The 18,645-nt window shown below is 38.7% G+C and overlaps 1 protein-coding gene across 2 annotated transcripts in view; it reads left to right on the forward strand.

Moving 5' to 3' along the window:
• ptk7b (protein tyrosine kinase 7b) overlaps positions 1 to 18,645 on the forward strand; it is an 81,388-nt gene that overhangs the window by 1,547 nt on the left and 61,196 nt on the right. The gene's annotated exons all lie outside the window — the stretch shown is intronic.

An 18,645-nucleotide genomic window follows, 5' to 3' on the forward strand; every position in this document is an offset into this window, starting at 1 on the left:
TTAGATGTTTTAAACAAACTATGCATCAATTTGTACATCTAAATGTGTGGGCTTGCCTAACATTTTCTGTAATTTGCATGAGTAAAATATGTTTTATTAAATTTTTTTTCTGGGCTAAAACTGGCTCCAGGCCAGGGGCCCCCATTCCTCTGAATACGGCCCCCAGTTATTTGTCTGCCAGCTTTTGGACATCTAGAGAGAGAAATATGTTTACTTGATTATTGTTCTTTGTAAAGTAACTTAAACTCAGTCAGGTTGGATGGAGATTATCCATAACCATCTATTTTTTTAGTCATGCCACAGTTTCTGTTCTTGGATTTGGGTCTGGACTTGGACTAGGCCATCCTCATCCTTTGACTTGAACAAGTTTTATAGTTGTCTATTTTTCCCCCCAGGAATTTTCCTGTTTTTAGCTCCATCTGTCTTTCCATCAACTCCAATCAGCTTCCTTGTTTGGGCTGGAAAAAAAAAATCCTACAGCCTGATGCTGCTACCAACTGTTTTCCTTGGACTTCATGACGGGGATGAGCATTTATTGTGAAAAATTTTATTTATTAATGTCCTTATAAACTAACAGTACTATAGAAATACTATTTTCTTTTACACAAAAGCATCAATGAATATCAGACAATTAAAAAAAAGCGTAATTAAATGCATTTGCTCAGTGTGATTTATTGATCGGAATCTCACTTTTTAAAGTAGGTAAAGAAGTGCATTTCAAATGGCAAATGTTTTAAGTCGCAGCCATACAGAAACTTAAAGGAAGTAACTGTTTTTATGCCACCTCTAATTATTACAATAATATCACAAAATATTTAATATAAAAGTTTTAGGCCTGTATTGCACACCTCTACTTCATGATGTGGATTGTTCTCAAATATTCTCACAAACATAAAAACATCCTCAAAGAACTGCTGGGTTTATACTGAGATCAACATAAAAAGGATAACTTTTTTTGATTTGGTGGCTTACGATGATCAATCAAGTTTATTTGTGTAGCACATTTCAGCAGCAAGGCAGTTCAAAGTGCTTTACATCATTAAAAACACAAAAAGTTATTAAAGATCCCAGACAGTCAACAACTGAGAAAACCAGTAAACATTTCATTTTGCCAAGTGCCATTGTTGCACATCAAATATTTTGGTCAATGTTTACTTTATTATGGCTTCAAAGCAACTCAAAACAGTTGGGCTTTGTTTTAATTTAACTCAGTGTTTCAGCTGTTTTGCAGATTTGGAGTGCACAGAATCTGATTGCTGCTTCTTATGATGATTATTTTATTTTTATTTAATTAAAGGGGAGCACTGTTGCCTTGCAGTAAGAAGTTCCTTGGTTCAAATCCTGGTCTGAGGTCTTTCTACATGGAAGTTGCATGAATTTATGTATCCGTTTCCTTCCACTTCAGAATTATGCACCATTTTTTTTTTCATTTAAATACTAGTAAAATATACTAGTGTTGGCTGTAACTTGATAAATTGTGCCTTTTGAAGGCACAGCTGTATGCTTTCCAGCATATTGGATAACTGCCTCTCCAAGCTTGGCAAAAGTTTATGGATGTTGTGTGTATCCTGAAGTGGAGGAAAAGTCTCATTCTGCTTTATGATTGTTGACCTCAAACAGAAGAAAAAATCAACTCCTGCCTTCGTTCTTTAAGACTCATAAAGTTCAAGACCTCAGCTGCATAATGAGAACGAAGAAGAAGAAAAACGGTGTAAATAGCTGAGTGCGTGGAAAAGGAATTCTGTTCTCCTGCTGGGGACAGAGGTCATTAAATCAACGCTCATCGGGTTAGAACTGAGTCGGTTTTATCCGACTCTTGCAGATTGAGTTTTGCTGCTGCCGTGGCTGTCAGAGTGCCTGAATAAATTCCTTGGAGCTGAAGTGTGTCTCTGCTTCCACGCCCCCCCACCACCGCCTTATGGTGCCCGTTTTTGGGGATGAATGTGTCCTCTGTGTGCCGGCGGCAGCAGGGGAGACGGGTCTGCCGCGGGTTTGTTTTTATAAAACGTCTGAACAGAACCACTCCAGGTTCTGTCGTCTCAGACGGCCCGCTGTTTAAAAAAAAAAGAGAGGGGGAAAAAAAATTGCTTTTTCTGACTGAGTAGATCGGACAAAATTTTCTTTTTTTTTTTTTTTTTTTCTCCTCCTTGATGGTTATTTTCAACTGGATCTGGGTGTTCTGGTTAAATATTTGCACATAACGTTTTAGAAAACTCTTAAGTGAAACAATCACACTTGAGTTTGTCGACTCTTTGTTTCCATCTGTAGATGAAGCCATCTGGGTAAAAATGATAAAACTGATTAGATATAGTATTTTAATGTTGGAAAAACACTGCTTGGCTATGTTTATGTTGTTTTATGCAAATCCATAGGATTTCTTCATATTACTGTGTATTTAATTAAACCACTGAGTTCAGGGCTATAAATAATTATTTTAGTAAATGATTATTGTGGTTATCACTCGCATAAAAAATTGGAACGTTGAACGGGTTTTCATTTAACCACGCAAAGTAAATATGGCTAAAGTTTAGTTTTGACTAAAGTTTTAACTTCACCCAGTTAAAACCCACTAAAGGAAGGCAATGTTACTGCATTTGAAGCAATAAAATACTTGCTTTTCTTATTAAAAAATGAATTGTTTGCATCTTCTAATAGCTGCAAAGAATCTGTTGTTAAACCTTTTTACTGTATAAAAAGGCTTAAGTGGTTAAATGAAATGCCTGTAAATTGGTTAATGTTTTTATCTGATTAATTATTTGGATAATCAATAGAATAATCAGTTTCTAATTGCAGCCATTTTTTTATATATATATAAAATGCAAAATGTATGGATATTTTGTACATTTTTGGCTTAATTACTATTCTGAATGTTTTTTTTATTCCGCAAATTGTCTTTTTTTGGTTTTGTTTAATCCAGTTATCGAGTAATCAATTACTAAATTAGTTTCATTATTTCAGTGATCACGATTGATTGCTTCAGGCCTAATTGAGTTGGTGGCTCAGTGAAAGCCTGGATGCGGTTCCTCTGAGCATGTGGGACGTAGCCGTCCTGCAGACTCCCTCCTAACCTGCAGCATCACCCGGCAGTTTGCTTAGCCCCTTAATAAACAGCAGCTCCTACTGTACTGGAACAGATGGCTTCCTTTCAGAGCGTTTCGTTGGCATTCACACCTGCTGCAGCTTTATTTAAGAGAAAAAAAAAAAGAACTTGCGCTTTGCTCTCATTAACGCTGCTGTGCCTGGAGGCCGCTTGGCTGCTCCTTCATTTTCTGAATGCTCACATTAGGATGGTATAAGAGGATTATTGCTGAATAAAGTGAGATGTGTGTGGATGAATTTGTCTCCACCAGGCGATCTGCCATCAGCTTATAAAGACAATGTGCACTTTGTTATTTACAGAACACTGACTGTCATCTGAAGTGGATGATGCATAAATTAGCTTGGAGATTTAGAGAAAAAGTGGTTACAATTTTTTTTATATATATTTGATAGTTTCAAGTCAAGTTGAAGTTTTCTATCAGTCCTTAGAAATTCCAGAAAAGTACAGGATGTGATCTGTTCAAATGAGTCCTGAAAAAATGGTGAAAGTTCAGGCTTCATATTGTGTTTAAAAGATTAATGTTGGAATTTGTGGGGGAAAAGAGACTTTAAACATTGGGTTATAATGGATCCGCTGCTCTGTATGAAAACGTCTAATTTATTTCAGTATCTTCCAGATCTGGATGAGAATGAAGAAATATTTGTTTCCAGACTTTATTCCAGGTCTTATTCTCTAGACCTTCCTTCCCTTTATCTATCCTTACATTTTTTTTTCCTCGTCCTCACTTCCTTTCCTTCATGTGTGCTCCTTCCTTCCTCCTTTGTTTCTTTCCTTAATTTTTACCTTTTCTTCCTAACTTTCATTCTTGTTTTTTTTTTCATTTTCCTTTCCTCATGTTCTACCCTCTTTCCTTCCCTTCCTTCCTTGTGTCCTACCTTCATTCCTTCCTTCTACTTCCTGCCTGCTGAACATTTAGTATTTTTATATTTTAGCCATGACTTATAGGTCTGGGAACTCTGAAATTGTTTTTTGTGTGAGATTTATAATATTTAAGAACAGTTTGTCTTTGTTTAGATTTTGCTACATGGAGATTTAACAGCATCAAGAAGAAAAAAAGGGTGAGGGGGGGCACAACTGAGGTTAAAAACTTGACGAGGATAAATGGTGAGCTTGTTTACCACGTGTGGATATCAGAAACTTTCACTAGTAGCTGTGGGACCGTGGGAGGATTTCTCAAGGCCCTCTGAGGTTCTGGTTTCTGCTCATTTTTCAGGTGATGTTTATTCAGCTTTAGGTGAAGCTTTTGAACTCTTTCTTTTTTCTTTTTTTTAGTCCCAGTCACTATGTGCAGTTTACTCTCAGTCCATTATGGAGGGCTTTGGTCTCAGGGGAGGATCTTCTAACACTATTTCAGAGGTTTAACTCATGGTGGTGAAATCTCTTGTTACATACTTCGTGTCACCCGCCAGATCGATGCGTCTCCGGCGCTCGTTTGTCGCTCTCGTAACGGCAGTTTGAAAGCAAAACTATTTATGGATTACACGGCTTTCCCCATCTCCTGAGCTTTTCTTGCATTTCATTGAAACCATCTTAAAGTCCTGGCTCAGCAGTTGCCAAAAACAACCGATTCACCAGCCTGAGGGAGATTAGAAAGAAAAATGGATATGATGGCTTATAAGACGTCTTGTCAGCTAATATTTTCCGTGCTCTTAACATTAAACCTTCGGTATGTGTGTGGGAGAATTGTACATAAATGAGAAAATCTTACCCCTTTTTGCCTCATAAACTTAAAGTAAAGAAGAGCAAAAATAGTGACTACCATGCAACTAAGCCACCGTGTGTTTTTAATAAAGATCATGCATGTTGGCTCATGTGTTAGTGATTTGGCTGCTTTGCGGTTTTTGTTGTGAATCTTTTTCTTTTCTGCTGGGTCTGTTGCTCGTCTTGTCATGAAGGATCTCTGTTTATTGACTTGGTTCCTCTGCAGCTCTTTGTCTTGTCTGAACTGGAAGACTGATTGTGACGCACTCTTGATTTTGGTGTGTTGGGCATAGTGGCATTTTTCTTTCTGCATTGTTTCTGAGGAAACAATGCTGCCTGTAAAAGATGCCAAATATTTATTTATTTTTTTCTAAAATATTCCTAAGTAGGATTGGAAAGAAAATCTAGGATGTCGGATGCCAAATAAAGTCATGTAAGACGAGGCATTTGTTTATGCTTTCTTTCACTGCAGTACTGTATACAATAACATCTCTAAAAGTCATTAGTTTTAAAGGGAAGTAAAATAACACACCAGAGTGAACCTCCTCCTGCTGGTGGTTTGTGCAATTTTCTAACTATTACTCAAGGAAAGCCTGCTTGTCCATTAGGGTTGCACTGATAAACAGTCCCCAATTTCTTTAATATCAGGAGATTGGCGATCAGCCAATACTTTTATGAAAAACCGATCTTATCCACCAACCTGATCTACTTATGCACAGATGTGAAAATCAGCCACTGTCTGTTTTTCTCTACCTTGAGAGAGGAGTGACTAACACTCTCTCCCATCAGCATTTATTGTTGGTCATGTAACATGATACATTTCTTATAAGTATTTTGATTTCTTGTTTTTACAATAAATTGCAATTAATGCTTTAAAAAACAAATCTGTTGATTATTTAACAATTTTCTCCACCGTCTGCTCAATCAATAAATTTGAAAATGTGATTAAATGCAATTACTGTGTGCAGCTTACTATTCACACTTTGTGACTGGTGTCCTTAAGAAGTATATTACAAATAGGTATGCTGCTCAAGAGCATTACTTATTTTTGTGGGGTTCTGATTGCTATGTAGCAATATTTAGACACTAAAAAGGAGTAATAAATGATTCTTATCACTTAGACTTATAGCTCCACAAAAGATTGTGACAAAACCCTACGCCTGCAGCATAAACACCATTAACAATTGTCACATCACTGTTGCCAATTAAGCAACTTTCTCGATTATATTAAGTGACTTTTCAAAGAAAAAAAAAATCAAAAGTTGGGTTTGATGGGTCAGGCTTTTTAAAGGTCTATGATTGACCAAAAAAAAACTATCGGTCCACACTACTATCTTCAGATTTTTCAAGAGTCTATCTAAAATATGTAAAGCAATGTTTGGGAAGCTGCAATAACATGACACACTATTGGCTGGTGTTTGTGTGGCAGCCAATCCAGGAGGAACATTTACTTTTCTTGTCACTCATTGGCTGTATCCTCAAGAGTGTAAATATAGAAGACTGAAAGCTTCTGCTATAGTTGGTTTTTCACCGTGCATATTAAGGTGTATTTGACATTTGAGCATGAAATAAACAGTTACGAATGATTTGTGGTCCTTAACACCCTCTAATACCGATGATAGCTAGTAAAATATTTCATTGTTATTTAGAATCTCTCTTTAAAGATACAATTTTTTGAAACAAAGCAGAATTTGGGCTCTTAAAGGAGCAGACGCATTTAAGAGGAGTTGTAAACTTTAAGTTTGTTTGGCCTTTTAAAGGCAGCATTCAGTGACTAGTCACAGCTGGCAGTAAAATGAACTTTGTTAATGTTTTATTGTTTTTCCACTCTGTTCCTTGGGATCTGGATGAAATTTCATGATTTCTGCTGAACTGCAGAAATAAGATTTGGTTAGACTCATAGCAACTCAGTTTTTTTATTTTTAAGTTTACATATAATCATCCCCCGGTAAAAGTATTGTATTTGTTTGGCAGCCTGACCTTGTAACTCCCTCCTGTGATACTCCAGCTTCTCCGCCTGGCAGGCAGGTATGAGGCCCACTTTGAGGAGGGGCTTCACAGTGTAACAAAATCCCCGTTTTGTTTTCAGTGTTTGGGGGCAAAGCGTGAGCGGTGCTGCCGCTGCATTTAAATGCATCCGATCGAAACGTGCAGGAATGCCTCATTTGGCTGCAGCCCGTTTGAAGGGAGAGGAGGGAATAAAGGAGGGTGAGGAGGGGAGGAAGGCATGCCATCGCATAAACCCTGCAGCCATTAACTCTTTGTTGCCTGAGGCTGAATGAATTCATCAGAGCAACAGGCCACAGGCAGAGAGACACCAGACAGCTTCTATTCAGCTCGTCTTTGTCGCAGCGGTGCATGGAAACGGGCTGACGAGGCCTCTGGTGTCTGATATCGTCAACGGCTGTTTCACCTCGAGCCGTTCAGTTGGCCCAGCCACTGAGATGCTTAAAAACTAATCTGTTCTGTGACGGATTCATTCAGCTGCTTTGCTTTCTGTTTGGAGATGCTCTTTGTTTTTCTATTGGGGTTACAGCAGAGGTCCTCTCACCCAAATTAACCCAGCTGGGCAGGTGTGGCGGATGATGCGAGCCGGACTGATGTGGATGGGCTTATCAGAATGTTTTAGATTTTCTCAGCTCCCTTGACTTCCTGTTCATAGCGCCGCAGCTCTGCCGCTGTTATCCTGGTATTTGGAGCAAAGCGTTGGAAAATGAATAAATCAACCAAAAAGATGCACTTATTCTTCTAAGCTGTTTGAATGTTTTTCAACCCCCATGATTTTGACTTTTGTGTAGCGATTACTTTACTGATGAATAATCAATCGGCTAAAATACAAGCATGTTTCTGTGTGAGATTATGGGGCTGCATTGAAATGGTTTTTAAAAACCTGTAAATGCAGAACAGTGATTCATCCTGGATGTGAACATTGTTTCAAATGGGCCAATTTAACTGCATCATTTTCAGATTTTGACCAAATTCACCTTCCAGGAGAGCCAGCCTCCCTCTGGTTGAATTTAATGGCCATATAATCACTAGATGTGACCTGTGCTGACCAAAGAACAGGCGGCCATGTTTGTGGCCTGTGCACCCAGCAGATCTGGCTCATTACGAGCAGCATTGTTCTGTGTTAGCAGGCAGTAATTGCTTTAGAGGAGAGGGGCTCACTAGACAACAGACATGGTTGTTTTTCTGGGGTTTTTAATCACATTAAATAACCCGACCACCAGCTTACAGCTTCATTCCTTCTCCACCATTTCTGTAGCCGCACTCTCTTTCACCTCCCTCTGCTCTTTTCCACTTCACTCGTTCCACTTTCACAAACCATGCCAAGTACCGAGCCACCCTTCCCCAAAGCTCCTCCATCCTTTCTGGTGTTGTCCTTTTTTTGAACCTTCCTCTAAGGGTCTGTGTTAACCCAGACAGCAGGATGGAGCGGCACAGGAGGAATAATTGAGTAGGTTTGCAAAATAAGGAGGTCTTGGAAGGAGTCTGTCTCTCTGAAGCTGCTCTGCTGATGGGAAAAGCAGATTTGTCAAAGCTGTTTTTATATGCGGGTTTCCTCTAGAAATATTCTGATTTGAAGGAGCGCTCGCTTTGTCTTATGGGTCCAATTTGTGCCGCCGTTGTCCAAAACACCCCTAGAATATATAACCGACAGAGAGCCTGTTAGGGGTTTTGTTCTAAGTTGGCACGAATATTTTTCTCTAGTTTTTTTTCTTTTCTTTTTTTTTTCTTTCACCTGCTTGAAGACTTGTTCATCCTTGAGTTCCATGGAAACTTTTTGTATTCTGTAAAAAAAAAAAAAAAAGATTATAAATTAGGAACAACCGTTCCAGTGGCTCCATAACTCATTTTAACAAAATTTGACTTTAGGGCTGCGACTAAATCAAACAATTTACTGTGATTAACTTATTTATTTATTTTGATGATTAATCAGACAAAAAAATGACCAAATTTAGTAGATTTTTTTCCTTTAACCATCTTGTACGGTATTAGAAATGCATTAAAAAGTAAATGGATCAATTCCTCTTAATTAGAAATTAAACATTGCTTGCCTGACATGCAATATGACGGCAATCCTTTAGAAAACCCATGATCATTTGCAGGATGCAACTACTTCTAACATCAGTATGTGAGAAGCTCAGCCCTTTCTGCTCAACTTTAAATCTATACACTGTACGGCTAATCTGCTTAGTTCCAATTGATAACTGGATAGGAAAGCATCCCTAATAGAAAGAAGTTTTATTATCTTCAATACAAAATGTATATACTTTTTGCTCCATTTTGGATTAGTGCTCTTAAGGTGTTTGTTCTTTCAGTAAATCTGCTTTTTTTTTTATACTTGGCATACTCCAGTGAATGATTGATCAATTACTAAATTATGTGAAGATTATTTCAACAGTCTATTAATCACGATTAATCTGTTTAATTCCTTCAGTCCTAATTAGACTGTAGGGTTGTGACTGCACATCTTCATCAGTTATTATCAGCCTCAGTCAACATTGTGCACATGTGCCCTCAGAAATGAGATTTTAAAAGCCCACAGAGGACAGACGTAATGCAGGCCTTAACAATGAGCTGCTCTGTGCAGGTGCAGCCAGCTGACACAACGTTGTTGATTACGCTGCACGGGGCCAGTGTTTCCTGTCCTTATCTGCCGAGGTGACGACAGACAGAAATGTGTTGTGTTGTATCTGACAATTAACAATGGTCCCTCAGCTCGCCCCCATGTGCCAAACAGCAGAGGAAATTGATGTGCTGTCGTCGTTTCCTCCCGCAGTAACGCACAGCGGATGAGGATCTCAAAGCATCCTCCTTCCCCCCGGACCACCGTGGCTTTTGTGTCCTCATCCAGGTTAGGACCCAGGCGGACGGCCACGGTCCTGTCTTTTGTCGCGTTGCCGGGTGTGTGGGTTTTGTTTGCGTGTGGTGAGGAGGGTGAAGGCTGCAGACTCCCTGAGGGTCTCAACAACAACCGTGGCAGGAGAAGACCGGCAGCTGTTTGGTTGTTGACTTCCTGTGGTGCAGACAGAGACCCCATGCTCCTGAAAACCAGAATCTTTTACTGTGGATGGATTTCTTTTTTTAAGTTATATGAACACAGATTCATGCTTGAACAAAAGACTTGTCTGAGAATGAGTTTATGGTCTGCTTCTGGCTTTTAAAAGCATGTGACTGATTATTGATGGACTCTGGAGAAACCCTCTTAATGTTGCTCTGCTTCATTCGTTGCAGTTTGCTTCTATCTCATTTTTAAAACATGACTCCATGATCCTTCACACACAATAGAAACAAGGAGGTGTTTTTCTTAGCTATATTTTAGTGAGGAGTGTTTTAGCATCTGTTTTAGCGTTGAAGCCCAGATTCAAAAGCAATCTTTTGCCATTCAAATGCAAAAAAAGGGCTGATTGTATTTCTTTCTGGTTGTTTACCAGATTAAAAGGGATGTGAAATCCCAGATTTGTTAGGTCACCTTGACAAACTATCAAAAACCATATTTTGTAATGGATTTCCCTTGTGATATTCTGCATTTTACAAATCACATTGTACAAATTAGAAGGGTTCAGCTATAGGTGAAATTGCTCGACATTTGCCTTAAGACAGTCAACATGATGTAATCTAATATATGGTGTAATCTATGGCTCAAAATAAAGTCTCTGATTTCCTCACATCAGATCCAGTTTTAATCGATTTTTGTCTCCCTTTTATTTCTTAAATAAATGTACAAACGACAGAAAACACTTAAAACTTAATTTTATTTCAATCATTCCTTTGGGAGTTTGACCTGAATTCAAAGTCTAAATAAATGCAAGGTGTAAAACAAAATGGATTTGCATCATTATTAACTATGGAAGCCCACTGATGAAAAAAATTCTGATTTGAAATATTTGTAAAAGGCTAATTTGATTGGTAAAATTTATTTCCCAGACCAAAAGTAAGTATGTGCACTTACTTTTTGACTGGACCAAGTTTTGCTATTGTGGGTAGTATGGGCAGATGACAGGTTCTGATGGAAAATAAAATGAGTGTCTCTATGAAGCTTGTTGGCAGACCACACTTTTTCCTTTCACCAACTGTTCCATTAAATAGACCAAATACAGCTCTTTGACCATATTCATAGTGTTACTATTTGAATTAAATTGCTAAAACAACCTTTTATTGATCAAACTAATTTCTTCATATATTGATGTAAATCACAGTGCCTACTATTTAAAATTTATATGCATTTTGCTATATTTTCAACTGCAAAACCTGATCTCTATTTTAACTTTTGACCCAATGTGTGTCTTGTGCACATTATGATGCTCCTGGCAAATCCTCTGCTTTGCATCACACTAGTTTGTCAAACACCCCCCTATCCTCCTTTGTGAGCTGTAACATTTTGGCATTTTATTCAGAGATGTAGCTCTGCTTTCTTGCCCAGATGCGTTTTTGCACCATGACTTCACCGGTACTCTTTCATCTCTCTTGGGATGGTCTCCAGGCACAACTCTTTCTGTGCCTTTTGTCCTGTCTTCTCACAGGAAGCAAAGAAAAGTTTGCAGTGAAAGCTACACCTCTGCCTTTCCCCCTTGCAACCTCTCAGGTCCGTCTTGAAATGAGGTCAGATGACACACGAGCCCCCGTATTGAACCTCCGCCCTAGCTCTTTTCAGCGTTTACACGGATGCTCTGGAACTGGGAAAAGACAACTGAAACAGCAGCTCACTCCCTGGAGTGAGATTGAGAAATTCTGCGGTCGGCTGTCAGAAAAAGAAGAAATCATGTTCAAACCAAGAGTCTTGAGTGACGGACGCCTTGGAGCACTCGTTGCTTTTAAAAAAGCTAGAAAGATGTGTGCCAAAAGTCAGCTGTAGAGTTATTGACAGTCTGTCTCATGTTTCCATTTAAACTGCTGTGGTATAATTAACTCCCAACTTTCAAGTGTTTAGGTGAGAAAACCATTGTATCCTGATGAAAGTTACAGTTATCTTTACATCAGTTCCACTTGTAAGAGTGAGGTTTCTGCAGCAGACTGGGGGCTAGTTATGAATTAAAGAAGTGCCGCTGTTCGTAGACTCGCATCCAAGTGTTTCTCATCTTTAACAAGAAAGAGCTGGATGTCCTGCAGCTTTTCCTCCTCCCATTCTTCCTTTGTTTGATCGTGTTGTTTTCTGGCGCTGCGAGTCTTTGTGAATCGCTGCGGTTCAAAAGGCATTAAACATGAGCGAGGAAATGCTGAGGCCTCCACAGAGTGTTCTGGGCTCATGGAAGCCTTGCAGCCGGTCCAGACCTCCAACTGTTGGACTCCTTTGGGAAACCCAAGACTGTCACTAATTTTACTGCCATGGTGAGTTCAGCATTTTGCTTTTTTTTTTTTTTTTTTAGGCTTTTTTTGGCTCTTGTGGTCTTTAGTGGATAAAGTGGGTTGTGAGAGAGGGGGAAGACATGCGGCCAAGGTCGGGACTCGAACCTGTGATTTGTGTGTTGAAGTCTGAGGCTTATAGGTTGCGTGGTTTACCCGTACGCTACCATATCTCTTTAACCTTAGTTTGAATGCAAAAGAAACCGAGGTTTGAACAGCTGTGCGTACCGACCTAGAAATCAGACCTGTATTTTAAAAATTGTAGCCACAGCTCAAGGCCCCAGCGATACCTTCCTGTCCATCTTCTCCGGACATTATTTCTATTTACCCAGAGCAGGTTTCTCATTAGTCAAACAGCACAAATTGCCTTCAATTTCCGTCTTTGTCCAGAGCAGGTTTCCATCGTAATTTTTCAGGAGATTTCCATCTTTGTCAAACTTTATTCAGGAGACGTTTCTCCTTATATCCGTCTTTGTTCATTACAGGTTTTGCCCTTTATTCAGGACAGTTTTTGCTTTTCATTTCTTTGTTCAGGACACGTGTTGTCCTTTGTCAACCAGTAGAGGTTTCCTCCATTCTCTCTTTTTCCAGAGCAGGTTTTCATCTTCATCCAGGATATGTTCCCCGTCGTCTTCGTCCACGATAGCTTTCTCCCTTCGTCTATTTTTGTTTAGGGCACAGTTTGCTGTTTGTCCATCTTTGTTCAGGACAGATCTACCCCTTTGTCAACCAGAGGTTTCCTCCACTGTCCATCTTCATTCAGGTCACGTCTGTCTTTCTCCTGAAATTCGAAGTTTCTGTATGTGTCCTTGTCTCCATTTTCTGAAATCAACATTTTGTTTACCTTAATACTCTTTGAATATTTTGTCCTTTCAGTCTTCCAGTCTAGACAAAGATGATTCATCCGTTATAAAATTCTAACGTCTTTTTAAAATTACACGTCACGTTCTGTCACAAACTTACATGAGTATCTTGTCTTCTTCTTCCAAGGTTGCAGTTCTGTCCAAAATGTCTTTGAGAGCTGGTATTTAACGTAGTTTTACAGAAGGGTGAAGTTGGTGAGTCAGTCCTTGAAAGTTGTTTAAAGTCGTTAACCTGAGTTTTGAACAATGCCCTCAAGGCGGCTTCAATCTCAGGAGGGAATGTGGTTAAATTAGGGATCTGGAGAATGTTGGGTTGTGAGTAGTGAGGGAGGATTAGAGGGTCAATGAAGAAATGAAGGTCGGTCAACCTTCCCCTTAAAGACACGCTCAGGATTCCACATGGACATAACGAGATCATAAAGGTTGAACATCCAAAGGTTTTCGCCAGCTGGGGAATTATTAAAGTTTACAAGCTTTTTTTTGTCAGTTTGTTCCTGAGTAGACTTGCATAAAATATTCAAGACACTGACTCATTGGTGTATGAAAAATGACTGGATCCTGATTATGCTCATGTTGCACAAGTTTTGCCTTCTTCAGTTTGGAGAGGAGCTGAGAAACTGTCCACAAAACGGTAACTAACCTAATTACCTTTGTAAAGAATTGCATGTGGAGCTATGTGTCCTCTTGGTCTTTGCCAGCTTGATCCTGTGATGCTAATCTGTTTCTGGTTTGGGTCATGCAGTGGGGTCTGACCTTCTCTGATCCCAGTTAAATGAATTCAAAACAAATCTAAATTATCAGCCAAATAAACCAGACATGAACAGAAGAATGTGTGTTCAGACTTGGTTATATAAGGCTGAAATTATGATTCTGTAATGGAAAATGTTCCCAATGTTCTTTCTCTCTTGCTACGGCTCATGCATTTTACATTGTGTTGGTCTATCACATAAGTACTGGATCTTGTGGTTGCATACTTTTGCAAAGCAATGCATGTTTTATTATTAGAGTTTAATTTGAAAAAGTAATTGGAAGGCATTTTAAAACTAGAGCTATAATTTAATATAAGAACATATGAAAGGAAAAGTACAAAAAGTACTTTTTTTTAATTTTAGCTGTTCTGGTGGGGTTGAAGTGCTTAAATCTGGTATTTTTAACATACTGTGGAAAGCTTGTGTTAATCGGTTCCTTGTAATTGTTGCCCAGCTGCTCATCGTCTGTCGGTGCCGTTTCACACTTATTAACCTCCTTTGAGAGGCGATAAGGAAAGGCTTGGCTCTTCTCACTCTCTTAGCAAACCAAACAAAAGCATATCGTTTGTAAAACTGTTATTTCTTTATTTTATTAACATACAAGTAGGTGGATTGTGTGAATTTCCCATATGACTAGAGCATAATATGTCTTTTGGCTCTAATCCAACAAAATCAAGAAAATTCAACTTAAAATGGATTGATTGCAAAATGTAACTGCTTTCCTTTCTTTTAATGGAGCTTTGGAGCCCTTTTTTTTCTGTTGACTCAGTGATGTATAATACATGGATCTTGTTTATAGGAATATAAAAAACAAGTGCACTGCAATAACGTTGAGGGTAATTTGTGTTTTTTGTTTTTCTGCTCTGGCTTAATGGCAAACTTTTACCCTAAATGAGTCTATCAAGCCACTGGAAAACATTTTTCTTTTCATTTCAACAAGACTTTTTTGAATTGATATGTTGTTGCAGCCCTACCTCAAACCCCTCTCTATAAAATTGTGTCAAACGTTTGGCTTAATTGATGTAAGAATGGATTGCAAGACAAAGAAAACAAACCTTCCATTCTTTACTTTGTTCTCTAACCTGAATCCATTAGAAGACCTACAGGGAGAGCTCAAGAGAAGATGAGCTAAAAATCTAGAGCTTTTGTAGAGTTGGACTTTACCAACCAGGTCAATTGGTGTAAACGGTATTTTATTTGTAGCTAGGGAAGTTAACCTTACGTGTTAATGTAATTGTGATTATCCATAGCAACGGTTTTTTTAAAAAGTTTGCTCCCTAGAATCAGTAATTTTTTGTGTCTGCATGGCAGAAAACATCTATTTAGACCCTCAGTGGTTACAATGGAGTCTCCCCTGCTTAAAAAATGCATGACTAGGGCTTCAAACATGGGAATAAAAGTCACTATAATCAGAAAGTCAAGAACTATGCTGCTGCCATGTTGTACATTTTGCAAGAATTAAAGTCCTAGATGAAGCTAATTTTGGTCTTGTTTCTTCATTAAAAAAAGCTGGACGGTTGCAGTGCTAATGCTACAAGTCTGCACAGATAATGCACTCTGCCCAAACATGAATAAATGAACACTGACGCAACGGTAGTCAGTGACTCTCTTTCTCTCTTTGTGAAACTCAAACAGCGGGTCCGTCTCACCTTGCATACTTTAACATTGTGGGAATTTTTTCAGTGCAGCATTGTGAGGACTAAAGAGGACAGACTATAGCACTTTTCTGAAAGAATATCTATTTTTATTTTTTTTTATCTACACAAAGAGGCAGAAAATAGTCAAACAGCAAGGTGTGAGACAGAGTCTGGGTAGAAAATCAGGTTGTTGCTGATAAATGTCAGTCCTAGGTTGGAAAGTGTCTCCTTTCTGACAGAGGATTGGGGCTTTGTCTTGAAATGCAAGCTGCTTCTCTCCAGCCGCTGCCAGCTTCTCAGACTCTCCAACTTTCAATGGGAGAGGTGGATAGAGGAGAGAGATTTGTTACAGAGAGATGCCTCGGGGTGACACGGGGGATAAAACGATTTGAGTAGCTGTTGCTGTCTGTTAAAAGGGATTAGCATTTAATTAGAGCCATGGTCAGGTATCGTTATACCATCATATATTCTCAGTGTAACAGGGAGAGCCCTCTTCAGGTGTCCACAACTAAAACCTTCATTATCAGGAGGCATACGTGACATTTAAGCTCCCCCTTTCGACAGTGCTTGGCAGAACCTTCATCTCCCAGTTTTTATAGTTTTTTTTTTTTGTGGTAAACCAACACCAAGCAGCACTTACCTAATTGTACAGTAAAAGGAAAACAATGCATTGTTTTCAAAATTGTTTCAAAAAACATTTGAACAAACAACTTTATAAAATTCTAGAAACATCTGACAGGTCAAGACAGTTTAGAGGTCTACAGTAACTCTGGAGTAGCTGCAGAAATCTACAACTCTACAAACCTTAAGGAAAAGTGGCTAGTAGAAAGTCAGAGTACTATCAGAAGTCCCATTTAATGTTTGGCACAATCATGTTGAGCACTCAGGAATATGTGGAAGAAGATGCTCAGACTAAAGAACTTTTCAGCATGATGTTGTGGTGAAACTTTTCTACTGGAAGGGCATGATAGCTGTTCAGTGTCCATGACTCAGGGTAGTCCGGTTTAGAACTTCAAACTGTTACTGGGGCAAAAGTTTACCTTCCACCAGGTCAGTGACCCTTAACACTAAAGCCAGAGCTACAGTGTAATGGCTTAAGGATACCACATACATGGGAGTACTGTATGCATTCTGTAAGTTGCGCTTACTCTCAATGGATGGGTAAATTGTCATAGTCATGGGTGCCAATTCCCTGCATTTGTCATGACAAATTTCTTCATACAGTGCCTCATCCTTATAGACTGAGGTGTTTCCTCCCATGTATTTTTAGTTCTCTGAAACACCATCTCTTGCCAATCTGATTGAATTTGAGGCTATCAAAGAAGACTGTGCAAAGAGAGAGATCCAATAGATCCATACCCCAAAACACTTGTAGCTGTAATTGCAGTGAAGGGGAGTTAAACAAAGCAATGACTCGGATTATAGCTTTCAAATGTTTTTTTTGAGAACTACCTTTCACAGTTTTCTTCTATTCGTTCTTGGTCTACAACCAATAATCATAAAAGAAATACTTTGAGGTTAGTGGTAATGTGACAGAATGTGAAATAGTTGGCGTATGACTACTTTGTGGCACGCTTGTTGTAAAACTTTATCCCCCCTTTGTGTTATTATGGTTTAGAGATTTTTTATGAAATGTCTTTCTAATTATATTTGCGTCTAATTCTGGACTACCTTTGAGCTTAAAATTTACAGCTTCTCTTTAATTTACACCTAATTTTGTTCATTTTACTTCAGAATTCCCCTTTTAAATGAGCTTGTCTATTCAACAGACATGACAGAGATTAAAGTGCTGAAAACATTCCCCCCTTTTCTCCCCTTGAAGTGTCACTACATGCCATGTAAAACTGGAAATTCCAGGAAACCTAATTTTTCCTTCAGGATAATGAAATGAAGTCCCCCTTTTTTCTGTAGAAAGACCTGTTGTGTGCAGCCATAGTGGTCTTTTTGAGCTTTCAGCCAGAAATTATTAAAGGTAACATGTACATCATAGCCTGTTTAAATTACTTTTGCTGCAAGGTGAATGTTGACCTTTTGTGGTCTGTGACTTACTTCCACCTACTTGAATGAGTAGCTACATACCCCAACTTTGTGGTTAGGATATGTTGGGTATTGTACGCTGTTTTGTGCTTTATAGCTTACAAAAGTTGTGTAATGTTGAACGTAATGGTTGAAGTCAGCCTCCTGACTGTTTTTAACTGATGCTGAAAGCTGATGGAAATTGTGTTGCCTCATTGTTCTAGTTCCTGGTGCCTCGTCTTTACCTACTAATTTATGCATCTTTAGAGGAGGGTGTAAGGGTGACTCTGCATGCGTTTAAGACTTATCAGATGGGCGTCAATGGATCTGTCTTTGGAAATGCAAGATTCAGACATTGTGAGGCATTCCTGCTGGTAGGACTGAGATTGCCTAGGTTGGGAGCTATGGGATCAACATCATGCACAGTGTCAATGTTTAGTGATTTGCTTTGATCAGCCAATGAGACCAAGTGGGAGTCATGAAGACCTTTGAGGTCAGCAGTGGACCATGACTCTTCAGATAGATTAATCTTTGTTGCAGCAAGAGCAAAGGAGAGACACCGACACTGTGAAATGAGTTTTAGACATTTAATTAATAAATACACAAAAGATATTTCCCAGATCTAGGCGGTAGTGTAGTTCTGTAATAAGTCAACCCATGATGAGAAGGAGTAACTGGTGAACTAATGCTATCTAGCGCCATCAAGTCAGAATACAACTTTGTGGGCTGATGTAAGATGTTGTTCATGCTGATTACAATAAGCTGATGTACTTAAAACTGTTATGTTGAAGAAAGGAAGTAGTTTTTGAGCTTGCCTGTTGTGACAACAAAGGTTAGCCAACAATCACTTCTCCAGAAAATGATAGAAAATATGGAAACTATTTCTGAGCACAGAGAATATCACTGCTGGCTAGTTTATAGCTAGCATTAGCATCTGCCTTTTGGTGTCCAACTAGTGCCAATTTACAAGGTTATTTAATTTTTTTCTTTTAATCAAATCTGGATTTTATCATCTTTGTCCAAATCTAAAATGGTTTGTCTAGTTCTAAACCAACCGGAAATTCATCAAAACATGAAATTATAATACAATGGCTGAATGTTGCAGTATTGATTATGATTAACCCACATTTTCCTGTCTTATTCTTTTTTTTCATCATTGCAATGCTCACCATTTTCCTTGAGCTTCAACATCTCAGCTTCTAGAATAATTCAGGTTTAGGCATCAAAGGTAG

Source organism: Gambusia affinis, linkage group LG13 (genome assembly GCF_019740435.1).
Source record: "Gambusia affinis linkage group LG13, SWU_Gaff_1.0, whole genome shotgun sequence".
NCBI lineage: Eukaryota > Metazoa > Chordata > Actinopteri > Cyprinodontiformes > Poeciliidae > Gambusia > Gambusia affinis.